Source organism: Delphinapterus leucas, chromosome 4 (genome assembly GCF_059928025.1).
Source record: "Delphinapterus leucas isolate spDelLeu-1000000601 "Yukka" chromosome 4, BTC_Dleu_Yukka2, whole genome shotgun sequence".
Classification (NCBI taxonomy): Eukaryota; Metazoa; Chordata; class Mammalia; order Artiodactyla; family Monodontidae; genus Delphinapterus; species Delphinapterus leucas.
The window spans coordinates 2,315,040-2,332,605 of record NC_143132.1 but is presented as its reverse complement, the minus strand read 5'-3'; the positions used below and the strand labels follow the sequence as shown (position 1 = coordinate 2,332,605).

At 52.8% G+C, this 17,566-nt stretch overlaps 1 protein-coding gene across 4 annotated transcripts in view; it reads left to right on the top strand.

The window, feature by feature from the left end:
• Window positions 1–12,633: 12,633 nt before the first annotated feature.
• AGPAT3 (1-acylglycerol-3-phosphate O-acyltransferase 3) overlaps window positions 12,634–17,566 on the top strand; it is a 113,046-nt gene continuing 108,113 nt past the window's right edge. The window contains exon 1 of one of the 4 annotated variants that reach the window (XM_089910130.1): window positions 12,634–12,790. The gene's annotated coding sequence lies outside the window, so the exon portion shown is untranslated. Of the gene's footprint in view, window positions 12,791–16,538; window positions 16,995–17,566 lie in introns of those variants that run through there. The other 3 variants (XM_089910131.1, XM_022597128.2, XM_089910129.1) reach the window with 3 other exon arrangements.

The window sequence follows — 17,566 nt, the reverse complement described above, 5'->3', positions numbered from 1 at the left end:
GGGGAGGAAGGGAAGTGGCTCCTGCCTGCAGCTGAGCCTGAGGTTCCAAATGCCAAATGTAGGCGGCAGTTGACACGAAGCGTTCAGAGTAGGCAAATCTACGCAGACGGAGAGCAGATTAGAGGTTGCCCGGGGTGGTGGTGACCCAACAGGATCAATAATAAATGGCCAAGAAGGGTCCCATTGGAGTGATGGGGAGGTTTCACAGCTCGCCTGTGAAGGGTTCCCGCCTCAGGAAGTTCCTTAAAAACCACGGAGCTGTACACTTGACACGGGGGAATTGTATGATATATAAATGTACATCTTAATAAAATTATAAACAATAACTTTTAAAAAATGAGGCTACAGGTTTCAGTCCCAAACTCTCAGTCAACAAGGTTGGACTCAGTGGGACAATGTTTCCTCTGTGTCCTTTTCTATCTCAGTGTTGACCTCACATGAAGCTTCTTCAAACCCGGTCCTTAGCTGTGAGGACAGGAGCCTGCTTGTCAGCCTCTGCCGGCCTTACTTGCCTCATCTGTGAAATGGGACTAGTGTTACGGCCCTCACAGGATGGAAGCGAAGCAGGCCGGCGGGGTAGCGGGGGGAGGGTTGCCGGCCTGGATCCCAGGACCTGGAGCAGACTCAGCGGCTCAGTGAACAGCAGCTGTTGCTGGTGTCGTGACTGTCGGCGGGGGTAGGAGGACCCCACTTGGACGGCACCTGGGGGCTGGCTCCTTGGACCTTCCTGGTACCGTCTGCAAGAGCAGCGTGTGCGCGTGTTTGTATGTGGGGGGTCAGATGGCCGGGGCTGGGGTGATGCAGAGGTGGGCACAGACCTCGAGTTTGCTGTCCCTTCCACCGGCCGTTCTGCACGTTCCCAGCCATCCTTCGCAGCCCTGGTACAGGCCACATTTCCAGCAAGAGGAGACCTCCTCTGCCCTGTGCACTGTGTCCACCTCTCTGTGCCCCTTCCCCACACTTCTTGGATGGATGGATGGTGCACGCGCCCCGGACGGACTGGGCCTCTTGACCCAGTTCCTGGCTTGGTGCTGGGCAGCCAGCACATGATCACTGAGAGCTCCATCCCTCACACCGAGCGGGGGCTCGGGGGAGGGGGGAGGCAGGCTTCTGTCTGCAGCGGGTCGGGGCAGGAGCCGTGTGGGCTGGAAGGGCGCCTGGGGCCCAGCTGTGCTGTACAAGAGCTAGAAGCCCCACCCGGGTCCTGAGCTTAGTCCCACTGATGCATAACTGGAAAGGAGTTAGGGCAGTTTAGTTTAGCAAGTTCTGAGAATCTAGCCCAGTCGGATGTCCCCTATATTATATCCTATAAAACTGAAATTCTTGGAGCAGTGATTCAAGCAGCTTCCTGGTGGAATCAGGATAAATGAACACCACTGGTTTTCATTTCTTTTTAGATCAACGTTAAGGTAGCTCAAATGCTTACAGCACTTTGAAATACATCAGCTGATCACAGCTGTAAAGTAACAAGGAAACATAAGGCATTAGTTATATCTTTCCATCCGTTTTTGAAAGGAGAGTATGCTGAGACCTCTCTTGGTGTGAGCTGGCAGAGGGAGGGTGACGAGCTGGTGTATTGGTTAGCTACAGCCTTGTAACAAACCACCACAAAACTTAGGGGCTTCAAATAACCATCTATTTAGCCCATGATTCTGTGGGTTGGCAGTTAGGCTGGGCTCAGCTGGGCGATTCTTCTGCTGGTTTTGGCTGAGTTCACCAGCATCTGAAGTCAACTGGCAGTCAGTGGCCTTGTGACCGGTGGTTGGCTGGCAGTCCCCTGGGGGCACGGTGGTGACTGGGCTGTGTGCCTCAGTACCCAGAGGCCAGCCATTCATATACGGTAGGATCACAGGGGTGCCAAAAGCAGCAGGACAAGGAGCCCCACATGCAGGTCCTTTTAGAGCCACTTCTTCAGAAAAAAATCATTTATTTTATTTTATTATTTATTTATTTTTAATATTTTATTTGTTTATTTGGTTGTACCAGGTCTTAGCTGCGGCAGGCGGCCTCCTTAGTTGTGGCTCACCTGCTCCTTAGCTGTGACACGTGAACTCTTAGTTGTGGCATGCATGTGGGAATCTAGTTCCCTGACCAGGGATCGAACCCGGGCCTTCTGCATTGGGAGCTCGAAGTCTTAACCACTGTGCCACCAGAGAAGTCCCCATTTATTTTTAATTGTGGTATAGTATACATAACACAAATTTTATCATTTTAGCCCTTTTAAAACTTAGTTCGGTGTCATCATTTAGAGACATCTTGCACTGCCTTTGCTGGAGTCCCACAGCCAAAGCAACTCTCAAGAGCAGCCCAGGTTGAAGGTCATTGAGGAGCAGCCCAGGTTCAAGGTCATGGAGGAGCTGAGCATGATTGCTGCTGTTTGTGCCAAGGGCCACAGCTGGGCCATGGCAGTGCTAAGTGGGGCTGTGCAGCTAGCTCCCAAGGGGGTGGGTGGGCCAGATACCTGAAGGCCACCTTGAGGAAACGTGGCACAGGGTGGCCCTTGTGTCTGATAGGGACAGGGCAACAGGGACCCTGGGGAGTGGCAGGTAGATGGCAGGTGCTTGGATATAGAGGTTTCAGCCAGGGGCTGGAAGCATGGACCTTGGTGCAGTGTCCTAGGGAACAGGCCCAGCAAGGCCGGTGGTCAGGGTGCCACCGGCTGGCCTGGCACTGGCAGGGCACTCCAGCCTGCCTGGGGGTAGACGCTTCATAGGCACTTGGTGAACACCAGCCACAGCCCAGGGCAAAGCCCAGCGTGTGCTGGGGTGGATGGAAGGAGAGGGGCAGAGGCAGTCACTGTGCCGACCCCCACCATGGCGCCCAGGCAGGGCTCAGAGTGGCGGATGAAGGTACCCCCCGTGGGGCAGGAGTCCTACCTTGTGGGCAGGCTCCACGTTCCCTGGTCCAAGGGAGCTGGCAGACGCACAGGCATCAGGTATGTACGGGCAGCTGGGCCACAGGGGGATCTTACATGCAAACCTAATCTTCGAAAGGCAGAAATGTCACTGAAACCACGACCTCCCTCTTACACAGGCTATAACAAAGGCCCGCAGGGTCTGCTATAAGATGGCTGAGCGCTCAGCGGGTGCTGGTGTGGCCCCAGCGGGTTTGGTGCTCACAGTGACAGTCGTCCACGCCTAGGGGCCTGGTGGACCCCCTGGGGGACCTTCCTCTGCAGACATACAGCCCACTTTCACTTCTGCGGGGCCCAGGCAGGGGGCTGGGGGCTGCTGTTCGCTCAGGTCTCTGGGCAGCGACAGCAGTAGATGCTTTGCACTCTTCGACCTCATGACGACTCTGCTCCAGGAATTCTGATTTCTGTGTTCCTCCAGAGGTCAAATATGCCCAGGTCATAAGCTGTGAAACTGGGGGGCCTGGCAGGGGTCTGGCACTGGGGGAGGGGCTGCAGAAGGGGAGAGGCCTGTCCCCAGAGAGATGGCACTCCATCCGAGCAGGCATCCTGCTTGTGGACCAGCTCTCCCTGGAGGGCTGAGAGGGGCGTGGAGACATCCAGGCCGACCCCCCGCCCGCTGGGGGGCTTCCATTCCTGACCCCCTCATTACTCTGCTGAAAGTCTCCGTGGCCAGCTCTAACTGGGGGAAGATTTTTCATCAAAGGGGGGAGTTTCTGTCCCTTTTACTTTTATTGAAATTATTCACAAGGGGTTGAACAAACAAGATCTCCAGCCAAGGGACTTGGCTTCCACACTTCTGGCTGTGTGACCTCACACAAATTACTTAGCCTCTCTGTGCCTCAGTTTCCTCACGTGAAAACAGGGAACAACAACAGTCCCTGCCTCACAGTGATGTTGGGGGACGAAGTGAAAACACGTAGAATAGTGCTGCCCGTTGAGGGGCTGCCGTCAGCGTCAGCATCGTTGTTATTATTACCACACGGCTCTGATTACTCCTGGCCCTGACTCCGACTCGCTGGGTCGGCAGGGGCTGGGACTCTTCCTGTCGAAGGTGATCCCAGGACAGTGTCAGAGGGATGCCCTGGGACTCAAATCGTCATTACTTGTGTTCCCATCTTCTCTTTCCTACCAGATCCCAAATTCCCTTTAGATTCTGTTCCCCGAAGGGTGGCGGTCCCAGCTGAGCCTGGCTGCGGTGGACGGCAGGGAAGGCAGGGATGGAACAGAGGCGCGAACTGACCCGGCCAATTAGCATCTCCGTTTCTGCACGTGAGCCCACTTCTGCTTTCACAACGGCAGCTCCGGGTACAGCTCGTCTTCCCCGGGCATCTTTGTATTTATAAGACACAGGTTACTTTAAAATACGTTTCAGCGTTACATAAGCAATACATGTGTATTGCAAAAAATAAAAATCAAGAGAGAGAACACTCATATTATGGGCTGAGTGTCTGGGGGGCTATGTCCCCCCAGGTTCATACACTGAAGTTGTGTAGTCAGCATGTGTTGAATGTGACTGTTTGAGGCCTTTTAAGAAGTGATTAAGGTAAAATGAGGTCACGGGGCGGCCCTAATCCAATATGACAGGTGTCCTTATGCGAAGAGAAGATGAGGACACAGACACACACAGAGGGATGGCCGTGTGGGGACACAGGGAGAAGACGGCCATCTACATCCCCAGGAGAGAGGCCTCGGGAGGAACAGGCCTGCTGACACCTTGATCTTGGGCGTCCAGTTTACGGAATCGTGAGACAACGAGTATCTGTCATTTGAGCCACCGAGGCTGTGGTACTTTGTCACTGCAGCCCTAACAAACTCAGAGAAGATGTGAAGTGAAGAGAACGCTCATCCCTGCGGACCCCCGTCCAGAGGTCTCTGGGGAAGGCCTCGCGGCAGAGCCTCCCAAGCATGCAAGCAGGTTTGCATCTGCTCACACAGACAGGGCACAGATGCTGGCAGGAGCCGCCCCTGTCCCCCAGCTGAACCGTCCCTGTGACACAGGCTCAAGTGTCCTTCCGGGACCACCACGCCCCTCTGCACCAGCTCTGACAGAAGTCATTCCACTTTAGGGGCAGGAGGCACCAGAGGACTCAGCCGTACCGCCCCCCTCGAAGCCTACCAGCCCTGAAGAAAAAGAACAGAAACTGACTCATTTTGCTTCTACCCAGTTCCTCAGGCTACAGCCCATCCTGATGCTGAAGGTTGGGCTTATTTTCTGATGTGATGTCGTAACTGATGACGGTAGCAACTTAGCCAGAGAGACCTGACACAGAAGGGCGGATCCGGGAAGTGACCCAGACCTTGTCTTCAATGCCCAGGGTGCTGTGCAGACCAGCTCTTTCCCGGTAGCTGAGGGCACTTATCCACACCTCTCTTTTTTATTTCCAGAAACAACCCTTCTTCTGTTATTCTGAATATTTGGGTTTTTAGAATATTGTGTTCCCAGTAAAATCATGTCATGATCTTGTATCTATGCCTAAATCTCTAAGCTTAAGGCATTCCATAGCCTCTCCCCACCTCCCCACACCCATCGAGGTTCACCTCCTCTTATACCAACACAGTGGATGACTTTTTCTGGAACGATTTCCTTGAACCCACTAAAAACAGCACTCGAGTGGTCCCTTCTCCTACTTCTCAGGAATTAGGCGGCATGTTGGGACTGTGAGATGAGTTAGTTTTCCTACATGTATTAGAAACACCAAATCTGAACAGGTGAATTTTTAGAAACAGCATGCACTTTTTTTTTTCTTAACCCCAGAGAACAATTTGAAAAACAATTTGGTGCAAAGGCAAAAATGAAAGTTTCTGCTTGAGTGTGTGTGTCCAGGTAGGGGGAGCGTGGGGGGGGGGAGTGAGACCTTCCTTTGAGAGGCCCTGCCCGCCCATCCTGTGGACTAGCCTGCCCAGGGCGGCAGCTCCCACCTTCACAAGGAGCCCCCCGACTGTATAGATTTGGAGACCCACGGCCTCAGGTCAGAAGAACGTGAGTGTACACATGACGCCACCTTTGTCTTGGTCTCGAACACAATCAATAAACAATCTAGGGACTTCCCTGGCAGTCCAGTGGTTAAGACTCCGCACTTCCAATGCAGGGGACATGGACTCGATCCCTGGTCAGGGAACTAAGATCCCATGCCGCGTGGCGCGGTCAAAACAAAACAAACACAATCTATATGGCCAACAGGCGCGTGAAAAAATGCTTCACATCACTAATTATTAGAGAAATGCAAATCAGAACCACAGTGAGGGGGCTTCCCTGGTGGCGCAGTGGTTGAGAGTCTGCCTGCCGATTCAGGGGACACGGCTTTGTGCCCCGGTCCGGGAAGATCCCACATGCCGTGGAGCAGCTGGGCCCGTGAGCCATGGCCGCTGAGCCTGCGCATCTGGAGCCTGTGCTCCGCAACGGGAGAGGCCACAACAGTGAGAGGCCCGCGTACCGCAAAACAAACAAACAAACAAAAAAAAACCACAGTGAGGTATCACCTCACACCAGTCAGAATGGCCAGCATCAAATAATAAATGCTGGAGAGGGTGTGGAGAAAAGAGAACCCTCCTGCACTGTTGGTGGGAATGTAAATTGATACAGCCACTATGGAGAACAGTATGGCGGTTCCTCAAAAAACTTAAAATAGAGTTACCATATGATCCTGCAATCCCACTCTTGGTCATATATCCGGAGAAAACCATAATTAGAAAAGATACACACACCCCGATGTTTATTGCAGCTCTATTTACAATAGCCAAGGCATGGAAGCAACCTAAGTGTCCATCGACAGATGAGTGGATAAAGAAGATGTGATATATCTATATCTATATCTATCTATCTATCTATCTATCTATCTATCTATCTATCTATCTATATAATCGAATATTACTCAGCCATAAAAAAGAATGAAATAATGTCATTTGCAGCAACATGGATGGACCTAGACATTATAATACTAAACAAAGTCAGACAAAGACAAATATTATATGGTATCACTCACACATGGAATCTAAAATATAATACAAATGAATCTATATACAAAACAGAAACAGACTCACAGACATAAAAAACAAACTGATGGTTACCAAAGGGGAAAGGGGGTGCGTAGGGATAAATTAGGAGTGTGGGATTAACAGATACGCACCACTGTATATAAAATAAATAAACAACAAGGATCGACTGTACAGCACTGGGAACTATATTCAGTATGTTGTAATAACCTACAATGGGAAAGAGTCTGGAAAAGAATAGATATATTCTCATTATATATATATATGTACATCCAAATCACTTTGTTGTACACCTGAAACTAACATACTATTGTAGATCAACTCGACTACAATAAAATTTAAAAAAATAATAAAAATAAATGACAGCTAATAAAAAATAAGCAATCTATAATAAGAATGGAAGAGAAGGGACTTCCCTGGCGGTCCAGTGGTTAAGACTTCACCTTCCCATGCAGGGGGAGCGGGTTTGATCCCTGGTCGGGGAGCTAAGATCCTACAGGCCTTGTGGCCAAAAAAAAAAAAAAAAAAATCCAAAACATAAAACAGAAGCAATATTGTAACAAATTCAATAAAGACTTTAAAAATGGTCCACATCAAAAAAATATATATATATATAAAAAAATTCTTAACAACAACAACAAAAAAGAACGGAAGAGAGTTTTATTCAAGCCAAGGACTCTAGCCTGGGAGTGTAGTCTCCACCGAGGAGGAAAGCATGGCCTTCAGCAGTTGTATGTTGTTTTTGCCAGAATGGAGAACAAACATCAAACATTACAGGGGTATATTCCTTCAGGGTTTCAGAAGAGACACATTAGCACATACACAGCGAGTCAGTATGGCCTTGGCATCTGGGAGGGAAACTTATCTTTGAAAGAGGACCAGCATTCATCCCTGTCTTCAAAGTGGACATTCTTATTTCTGGATAATGCATTGTTTTCTTTAATGGTTAGAGCAGAGGTAATGCATGTTTGCCAGGCCATAAGACAGGTTGCTCTAGTTCACATAAAGTACAGGCCAAGTCCTGTATAAGCCAGGATGGCTTCCCCATACCCCAATCAGTCTGCAGACTTGAGTGCCTATCCGGAGTGCCCTGGTCAAGTAGCACTTCTAAGCAAGGTGTGGGGGGCAAGGTCTCTGTGTCAAGTGGGGTCTCCAGGCAGAACACAGAGCAGGGTTAGGGTGCAAGGGGCTTGGGTGGGGCCACTGTAACATCTGTGAAAGATAAAGGGGGGCAGGACTGGGGGGGGGAAGCCTCAGACCTCCATGCAGCTGACTGAGGTTCAGAGCAAACATTGCCTGGTAGGGGCATCGGGCCACAGGCAGACATGCCCCAGTGCCCCAGCCACTGACTGGTTGGGGCCTGGGGAGCCCCGATCTGCCCCTTGGCCTGCCCTCTGGCCCAGCTGTCCTTCCTCTGGCGCCTTGATTCTCCCATGGGACTCTACAAGGGTATTGATGACCATCCACAGCTAACAGCTCAGCAGGCCCTGTGCTCAGGTTACAGGGCCTCGGTCCCCAGGACAGGATGACCACACACAGAAGCCACTGTCATCGCCACTTGGCCGAGCAGCTAGTACAATGTGCAACCAGATTTGAACCCAGGGCTTCACCCCTGCATGCACAGCTTCCCTGTGTGCTGGAGGTTTGCCGGAGATCTCTCCTGGGCCGGGCACTGGCTTCACCGCTCTTGTGACCTTGACTTTGACCTGCATGCTGGTCAGGCCAGGCATCTCCCCAGAGCCCCCTCTGCATTATATTCTCCACTGACACTCGGATGTCTGATGGGTGTCGACATTCTTGTCTGACTCCGCACCTCTAGGCCCAACTCAGTTTCTCGACAGTCACCTGGAGGGTGGGGCTTGGTGTGTCCTGGGGCTTCTAGTCTCTCTGCTGAGAAAAACCCTCGTGTAATTTTTGCCCTTGAAGAAGCCTATGTTTAAAATTTTAGGGACTTCCCTGGTGGCGCAGTGGTTAAGAATCCGCCTGCCAATGCAGGGGACACAGTTTCGATCCCCGGGCTGGGAAGATCCCACATGCCGCGGAGCAACTGAGCCGGCGAGCCGCAACTACTGAGTCCACATGCCACAACTACTGAAGCCCGTGCGCCTAGAGCCCGTGCTCCGCAACAAGAGAAGCCACCGCAATGAGAAGCCCCCGAGCCGCAAGGAAGAGCAGCCCCCTCTCCCCGCGACTAGAGAAAGCCCGCGCTCAGCAACAAAGACCCAACGCAGCCAAAAATAAATAAATAAAAATAAAAAATTATATATATATATATACACACACACAATTTATTTATGTAAAATAATTTGTCTCCCGAAAACTTTGCATTTATCAACGTTTTCCTATTATGTATTGAAAACCTGTACCGTCTACCCATTTCAGATTAGTATTAACGTGCTGGGGTTAATACATTTCCAGCAAAGTTATTATCTTTGGTGTTGGTTAATTTTTGCATCTTGAGTAAATATAAAGTTTTGTCTTAGACTTTTAAAAATGCCTGAATTAGCCCCAGGGCCTGTGGCTCTCCTGGCACACCCTTGGAATCACAGAAGTCCTGGTGGGAATCTCCTCGCTTTACAGAAAAGGAAACTAAGACTCCAAAGGGCAATGTCCTTGTCCAAAATCACAGTCCAAGGCTGGCTCCAAGCCTCAGCTCTCAGTTCCCCGGTAGGATGTCCAGCTGCTCCAGGAGCCCTCCGCCAGCCAGGCTGGCCCCTCCCCAGACCCGCCTGGACCCCTCACTTTTGCTCCAGGCACCTGAGCTGGTCTTGTCAGGAAAGTTCCCAATGAGAGTGTTTCAGAGCTGGAAAGACTCCTTCTGGGCTTGGGGTGGGCAGCAGTCTGCCGTTTGATTTGGGACCACCTCTCAGTCTCTGGTTTACTTATTTGTGAAATGGGATGCCAGCAAGCTCGTTCTGAGAATTAGAACAAATAATGAACAGAGAAGTCCCTCTCCCAGGGCTTAGCTCACACCTATTTTTGGTACTCAGATCCTACTTTTCCTTGGCTCATTCACGGCAGAAATGCCCTCTGTCTACATACCTGTGCCAAATAATATTCTAGGTGAGACTTTTCCTTTCCCCATTTCAATTCAGCAGGCTAGGGGCCAGAGTTTCTCTCTTAGCAAGACAGCATCCTTACTGGGGTCATGAGAAGCTCCATCCTTGTGGCCGAGTCAGGGCCTGGAGCCAGGCTGCTGGCTCTGCCGCCAGCCGTATACCGGTGGAACAGATGTGGAGCTTTGCTGGGCCTCAGTTTCCACAACTGTAAAATGGGATGCTAGCAGTCTCTACCTCACGGCCTTGCTTTGATAAGTAGGTGAAATAATAGCTTTCAGTAAATCTTAGCGATGGCCACATCTCCTGTCAACATGAACACGTGCACTGCACACGGCCTAGTCAGGAGCTAAGGGCTGCTTGGCTGACTTCCAAGTTCCCTTCATATGTTTACTCTGTTCATATGTTCAGGGGAGATTTTCCAGAGGCAAATTCCTGCTCAGCTGAGGTCTGAGTGATCATAGATTCACAATGACTATAGGTTAGATTGCTCACAATTTATGCTGTTGAGACAAACACGGTCTTACTGAGCTGATCTCAAAGCTCAAAGTAACTATTAAGGGGCCATCGAATGCCTAAATGATGAGATGCCTTTTAATTAGTTTTTTTAAAAAAGTAATTATAAAATGTGTGGGTATGATGCATTTAAACTTTACCACTTAGCATACAATAAAGTTTCCTCACCCCAGCCCAGCCAATGACAGTCTCATGTTTATCCTTCCAGAAGTTTTCTGGACGTGTATATTGCTTTTTGATACAGAAAAGGGATCATTGGATAGAAGATGCTCTGTATCTTCTCTTTATTTTTTTATTTTAACTTAATCTTAGAGATTATGTACTATCAGCATGTATAGAATTACTACAATCTTTGTTTTAAAATAAAAAAATATTAGGGGCTTCCCTGGTGGCGCAGTGGTTAAGAATCCGCCTGCCAATGTAGGGGACGCGGGTTCGTGCCCCGGTCTGGGAAGATCCCACATGCCGCGGAGCGGCTAGGCCCGTGAGCCACAACTACTGAGCCTGCGCGTCTGGAGCCTGTGCTTCGCAACGGGAGACGCCGCAACAGTGAGAGGCCTGCGCACCGCGATGAAGAGTGGCTCTCGCTCGCCTCAACTGGAGAAAGCCTTTGCACAGAAACAAGACCCAACACAGCCAAAAATAAATATAATAAATAAATAATTATTAAATGAATATTCCAGAGTTTATTTAACAAGGTGTCTTGTTGGTTGTTTCTGTTTCTGTTTTTGTTTTTTCCCGTAAATATATGCTGTGTCAGAACCTCCTGTATAGACATCTGCAGATGCCTGTGGGGATTTATCTATAGGATCCATGACTGAAGTAGCAGTGCCGGGCCCAAGGCTTTACAATATTACATTTACATGAACATTGCCAACCATACTTTCTTTTTCAAGGATAAGGGGATTGTGAGTAGAACAGGTGCAGGTATGTTTATTTTAGTCAGGGTGTTTTCTGAAATTATTCGAGGTGGCTTAAAATAAGGCACAGCAGACAGCAACAGCACCTGGTATTGTAAATAGTTTTCGAAGGAAGCTCCTCCAAGCTCAGGAGGTCCACCTTGGACCTGAGGACCCGAGCAGGGGGCTGGCCACACGGAGGTACGGAGTACAGACTGGAGGTGACCCTCCACCCTTGTGTACAGCCCAGCGCCAGACAGCCCCGCCTGGACGCTCCCTCAGGCCCGGGGCCTGGCAGGGGACACAGGCAGCCCTTCTTCCAGGAGAGGACATTGTCAGGGACCGCGGGCGACGGGTGGGGCTAGCGAGGCCGGTTCAGGGCGGCCGCCTCCCACCACCCCAATTCGGGGAGGCTTCCTCCAGGGTCAAATACGGATACAACGTTGCCAGCCGAGGGCCAACTGTAAAGAAGTCAAAGGGCGCTTTACTTGGGTCTGAAACACGACCTCGCGCGGACCAGCGGCTCCCAGGACGTTCCCCACGGCGACCCCCGCGACCCCCCTCCCCGCCCCACGGCGGTAACCGTGGCCTGGGGGGAGTCTCATGCCTGGAAACACCCCTAGTGCGCGCAGCAGGGCCCCTGGGGAGATGGGGGCAGTCCAGGAGGTCCGCACTGTCCGTGGTGCTGCCTGCCGCCCCCCCCGCCCCCCCCCCCCCCCGCCTCCACCGCCACGTATGCCGGCCCACCATGCAGTTCCCCCAGCCCTGGGTCCAGCCTCCAGGCGGTCTGTGCCCCCGACGGATCCCCTCCCTCCACCCCCAATCCAGCCCTCCACCGACCTCGCTGTCCCGCCCCCAAAGTGTCCCGCCGGCCCCAAGCCCTCCGGGTGCTCCAGCCGCGTGCGTTACTGGACACGGGCCGTCCCTTCGCAGCCGGCGCCCCGCCAGGCCGCCCACCCCGGTGTCCCCCTGTCTCCCCACGTGTCTCATGTTTCCCCCGCTGTGCCCCTGTACCTCCCTGTCCCCTTGGCTTATCCCCCCTTGTGTCCCCCCCTTGTGTCCCCCCCAACCCGTATTCCCTCCCCACTGCTCCCCTGTACTCCCGCGTCCCCGGCATGTCTCCCCGCTGTGTCCCCCCCGCACGTCCCGTGTCCCCTCCCCGCGTGTCCCCGCCGCCCCGCGCGCCGGCGGAACTGTGGGATCGCCGCGCACAGGAAGTGGCGGGGCGGCGCGGCCGAGGGCGGAGGGCGGCGGGCCGGGCGGGGCGGGATGGGGGCCGGGGGCGGCGGGCGCCGCACTCGCTGAGGCCCGACGCAGGGCCGGGCGCGCCCAGGGCCGGAGCGCAGCGGCCGGAACGGCCCGGAGGCGACGCCGGGGCCGAGCGCGCGACGAGCAGGTGGCGGCGGCTGCAGGTGAGCGGCGCTGCCCCCAGGTCGGCCCCCCGCCCGGCCCGCCGCCCGAGGTCGGGGCTGCCTCCACCGCCGTCCCAGGTCGCCCCCGACCCGGGCCCCGCGCCGCAGTGGGCCGGCTGCGCTCCGCCCGGCGCGGGGCCTGCGGGAGGACCGGGACTGGGGCCCGCGGGCCCCGGGTCCCCTCCCGGCCTCCCCGGGGCCTCGTCCGGCCAGGCCCAGGCCCCGTCCCGGCCCCGTCCCCTCCCCGTCCCCGCGGGCCCGCCTGCGGCGCTGCAGCCGGGCGCGCCGGTCCGGGCTGGCGCGCGGCCAGGGCCGGGGCACCCCAGGAGGGGCGGGCGACCCGGCTGGGCAAGGGCACGACACCCCCGCCCCTCTCCCCGCGGGGCTTCTCGGGCCCCTCTGCTCCCCGCGGACGCGACGTGCCCCCCCGCCCCCGGTTTCTGGGCGCTGGGGACCCGGGCCCCGAGCGCTCCCCCGACCCTGCGCTCTATCTACGGCCAGGGGTTAGTTTCACTTTTTGCTCGGCCAGGAGGGAGGGCTGCAGGTGGGAATGCGCAGCAGTGGTGGGTGCTGAGTGTTCACATTTGACTTTGGCGCTTGGACCAAAGGCCGTCTGTGAATTTCCACGGTTCCAGTCAGGTGATGGGGTCGGTCAGTAATCCAAGAGCCATTTGGGAAGAAAACCACCGGCACCCCAGGGCTGCCCAGAGCACCCAGGTTGGTTGATCCTGCCCGAGGGTCTCAGGAAGGGAGGCTGTGACTAGCAGTTGAAGCTACCTTGAAAGTATTGTGCTGGTTCCTCTCTTTCTTTCTTCCAACTTTTTTTTTTTTTTGGCTGTGTTGGGTCTTCGTTGCGGTGCACGGCCTTCTCACTGCGGTGGCTTCTCTTGTTGCAGAGCACTGGCTCTAGGTGCGGGCTTCAGTAGTTGTGGCATGCGGGCTCAGTAGTTGTGGCTCATGGGCTCTAGAGTGCAGGCTCAGTGGTTGTGGCGCTCGGGCTTGGTTGCTCTGTGGCATGTGGGATCTTCCCGGACCAGGGCTCGAACCCACGTCCCCTGCATTGGCAGGGGGATTCTTAACCACTGTGCCACCAGGGAAACCCCACACCCCAGACTTTTTTTTAAAGCACACTATATACAGTCTCCTCTAAGAGAATACTAGAGCAGTTAGGTTCCTTTTCATAGGAAATATGATCTCATGAGAAGGAAAAATGAGGTGGGCCGTTGGCCGTGAGATAGACTGGAATGAGAACTGCCAGCCATATTAAGGGTGGAAACCACCCAGAGATCCCAAACCCCGAGCGGTGTGTGGTGGCCTGGCGATGGCTGTGTTTTGAGGGGCCCAGTGATGCTGGACTAAGCCGGGGGGATCCCCTACGTGTTCTAAATTACGGCTCTGCTGGCTGACTGTGCTCATTTAGGGACTGCTAATCAACGTTTTCTCTGTTTAAAAGCTTCATAAGGGACCTCAGTGAGATTCTGAACGTTCTCTAATTTGATCATTTCCTTATTGCTTTCCCTCCCCCTTCTTTGGATCATCCTAACTCCACCCTCGTCTCCTTCAAAGTTGCAGAGTTGGCCTGTTACAACTCACTTCCGTATCCCTTTCTCAGCCACTCTGAGGGAATCTTCCTGATTACATTGTTTAAAAACAGGTGCTCCATGTGATTGGCATTCAGAACGCCTGCACACGTGGCTGAGGGTCAGCATACACAGGGCCTCCTCTGGGCCTTGGAAGGCGCGGGCCTTGGAAAGCGCAGGCCTTGATGTTCCGAACCACACTTCACGGGCACGCAGACTGGCTGTGTTGGCCGGAGCATGCTGTTCACCCCATCTGCATGGGGCCTGCGGGGGCATGTCTGCCAAGAGGGCTGAGGCCGAGCAGTAGCCTGGAGAAGGTGCGGGAGCAGAGGGTTAAAGTCCCTGTCGTAGGAGGTGAAGGGAGGTGCAGGAAGGACACTTGCATTGCCAGGGTGTGGACTCCAGAAGCCGCCTCCTGGGAGGCAGGGCCGGCAGGCTGATGTTCCATGTGCCTGTCCCACGTCTAGGTGCCAGGGCCAGGGAAGCACACTGAAAGCAGTTGTTTATTTTGGAAGTTAGAAAAAGTGCCTCCACCGAAGTGATCTGGGCTGTCCGTTTTTACTCCAGCGTCCCACGTTAACTAGCGTGGGTCCTGATACACAGGGTTAGCCCTTTACATGTGACAACTCTGATGGCACTTCCACCTTGGAAAAGAGTGGTCTGAGAAAACCCAGAGGTTGGGTTACCCCCCGAAGGTTGGGTCGCAAATCGGCGTGGCCAGAATTTAAACTAAGATCCATGGACTCCCACCTTCTCAGCCCCATCTGTCTGCTAAAAGTCTGGAAACACTTTTATCTCTGGTCAAATCAGAGGTAGGAGAGAAATGTTGAAATCAATATAAACAAGGAAAATGAGAAACAGAAATTGTGTTTGAGAAGAGCCAATTTACTGGGTTTTCCGGGGCGGGGTGGAGGGGAGGGTGTGGTCAACGCTTCCAATCGCATTGGACCCCCAAAACACACATCTTCCCCTGGCTTTCAGCCTGACCTAGCGTGGGAGACACGAGAGGGGGCTTCAGTGGAGATCAGTGGCGGCCCCTTGCTGTTAGCAGTTAGCCCCCCCATCAAAGTCCACCTGGGGCAGAAGCAGTGGCTTCTGCTTCCATCTTTTTCTTCCCTCTCTTGGGCCTCATCAGAAACTAATATTTTACTGTTACAAGTTGTGGCGGATTGATATTTATAGAGCAAAGCACTGGATACAATTGGCTACATTTGCCTGTTCCTTTCTTAATGATTTGACTGTATGACATAAGATCTTTAGTTACTCAGTCTTCTCATTGAGAAATGTATGTTACAGTCAGATTGGACTGAATTTTGTAAAACAATTGCTTGGAAATTTCATGGATTTTACTTTTGGTTAACCAAGGAATGCTTGAGGTTTTAAATGAGTTGATTCACATTGTAATGCGAAATGACTCTGACTTAATCTGTTGTTTCTAAAACCACTTCATAATAATCTTAAACTAATCCTAAATTACTGATTTCAAAATGCTGGATTTTAGGCAAACACATGAGTGGTCCAGCCTGGGACAGTCTCTCATTTACTTATTGAGAAGAATTCAGCATGTCCTGTTTATCTTTGTGGAGCAAAGTGCTAGAAACCGAAACACGGATCATCTGGGGGCAGCATCTGTGTTTCTCTTTGGAGGCAGAGGAGCAGATGCCCGGGGAAAGTTGGCCCAAGTCCCCGCTGCAGGGCTGGAGCCTTTGGCCCTGGACGCTGTGCTTTAATTCGCCATGTCTTTCCGCAAGTGCAGCCAGAAGGTCACAGATAGGATACATTTTAAATATTAGTGTTGAAAGAAACTATCCTTCAGTATGTGACAGGCAGACGTCTTCTTCCAGGCAGAAGTGCTTCGCATCACGCAGGACTAAAAACCGAAGCTGAAGCTGGGCGCTCCTGGTGGGAGCTGCCTGCCAGCAGCCGAGAGGCCTGTCCTCAGGTGGCCCCAGGAGGCCATGCATCATTGATGTGGCTCTTCTCAGTTCCCTCTGAAAGTGGGTGGGGAATGAAAGCAGCGATAAGAAGGGTGGTAGTGAGTTCTACCCTGAGCAGCGTTGAGAAGCTGCAGTGAGGAACACCTTTACCCGATCTGCTCTCACGGAGCCTGTGAGCCCCGCTGGCTACATCCCCGGGGGCGGGCGTGGGGTGGGGGGCTGAATTCCAGAGCTCCAGCAATGGGGGTTCTTTTTCTCTTCATCACTCGGTTTGCTGACCTGAAAACTTTATAAGTATATGCTGACGTTCAGTGTGTCCCTGCTTTGCGTCTAGTCTGATGACAATAGCTCCAATTATTGCATCTCCATGAGGCATCTTATGGGCTCATTATGTTGTTTCTGTGAGGACAGGTATTGCCCCATTACACAGCTGGAGGAACTGGGTGGGAGAGCTTGGCCACAGTCCCTCGGCTGGCAAGCGATGCATCTGGATTTCCAACAAGGTCTCATTGAATCCAAACCAACGCGGTGCTCAGAAAACTCAGTCTATGAAAATCTGCATTTTTGAAGCAGAAACTCAGTGACTGGCTTCACAGAAGTGTTCATTTAAAAAAACCTTTTCGCTTGTAGGAGGCGAGACTTGGTGGACTGGGGCCCGGAAACCCCCATTGAAGATGATAGAAACAGGTACACGCTAGAAATGATGTTGCCTGGGGAAGAAAGACATTCCATTTATGCAGATTCATCTGTGCTCAGCTTTTCATTTTCCGCTCAGTAGCGGTAAAGTGAAGAGCTGCCTGTTGGCTCTTGCCATAAGGGATGTGCTGGTGATCGGGTTATGCTTTTCATACATTGACTTCTAATTAGACCATCGCCCCAGGCTAATTGGAGTGACTGATTGAATGAATGAATGAGGATACACATCCTCATGTTCAGAGAGAAATTAATCAGTCGGTATACCTTCCAAAGTATGGCTTGCTAGGAGTGATTTTTGCCAAAATAAGACAAGTCAGATTGTTAGATGAAGCCGTCACCTGTTTGGGTTCCGCGTGAGGAGGACGCCAAGATGGGACGTGCAGGAGGTTCGGGGGGGGGGGGACGCTGTGGGGGCTGAAGGGAGGGGCTGGAGGGGGTGATCCGACCCCTGAGTGAGGGGACAGGGAGCGGGGAGGCCTGGGAAGATGTGGCTCTGAGAAAGTCAGCCTGGGGTCCTCTGGCCCCGCCCTTCGGGCAGTCAGGTCCGGCAGGCACCCCCCAAC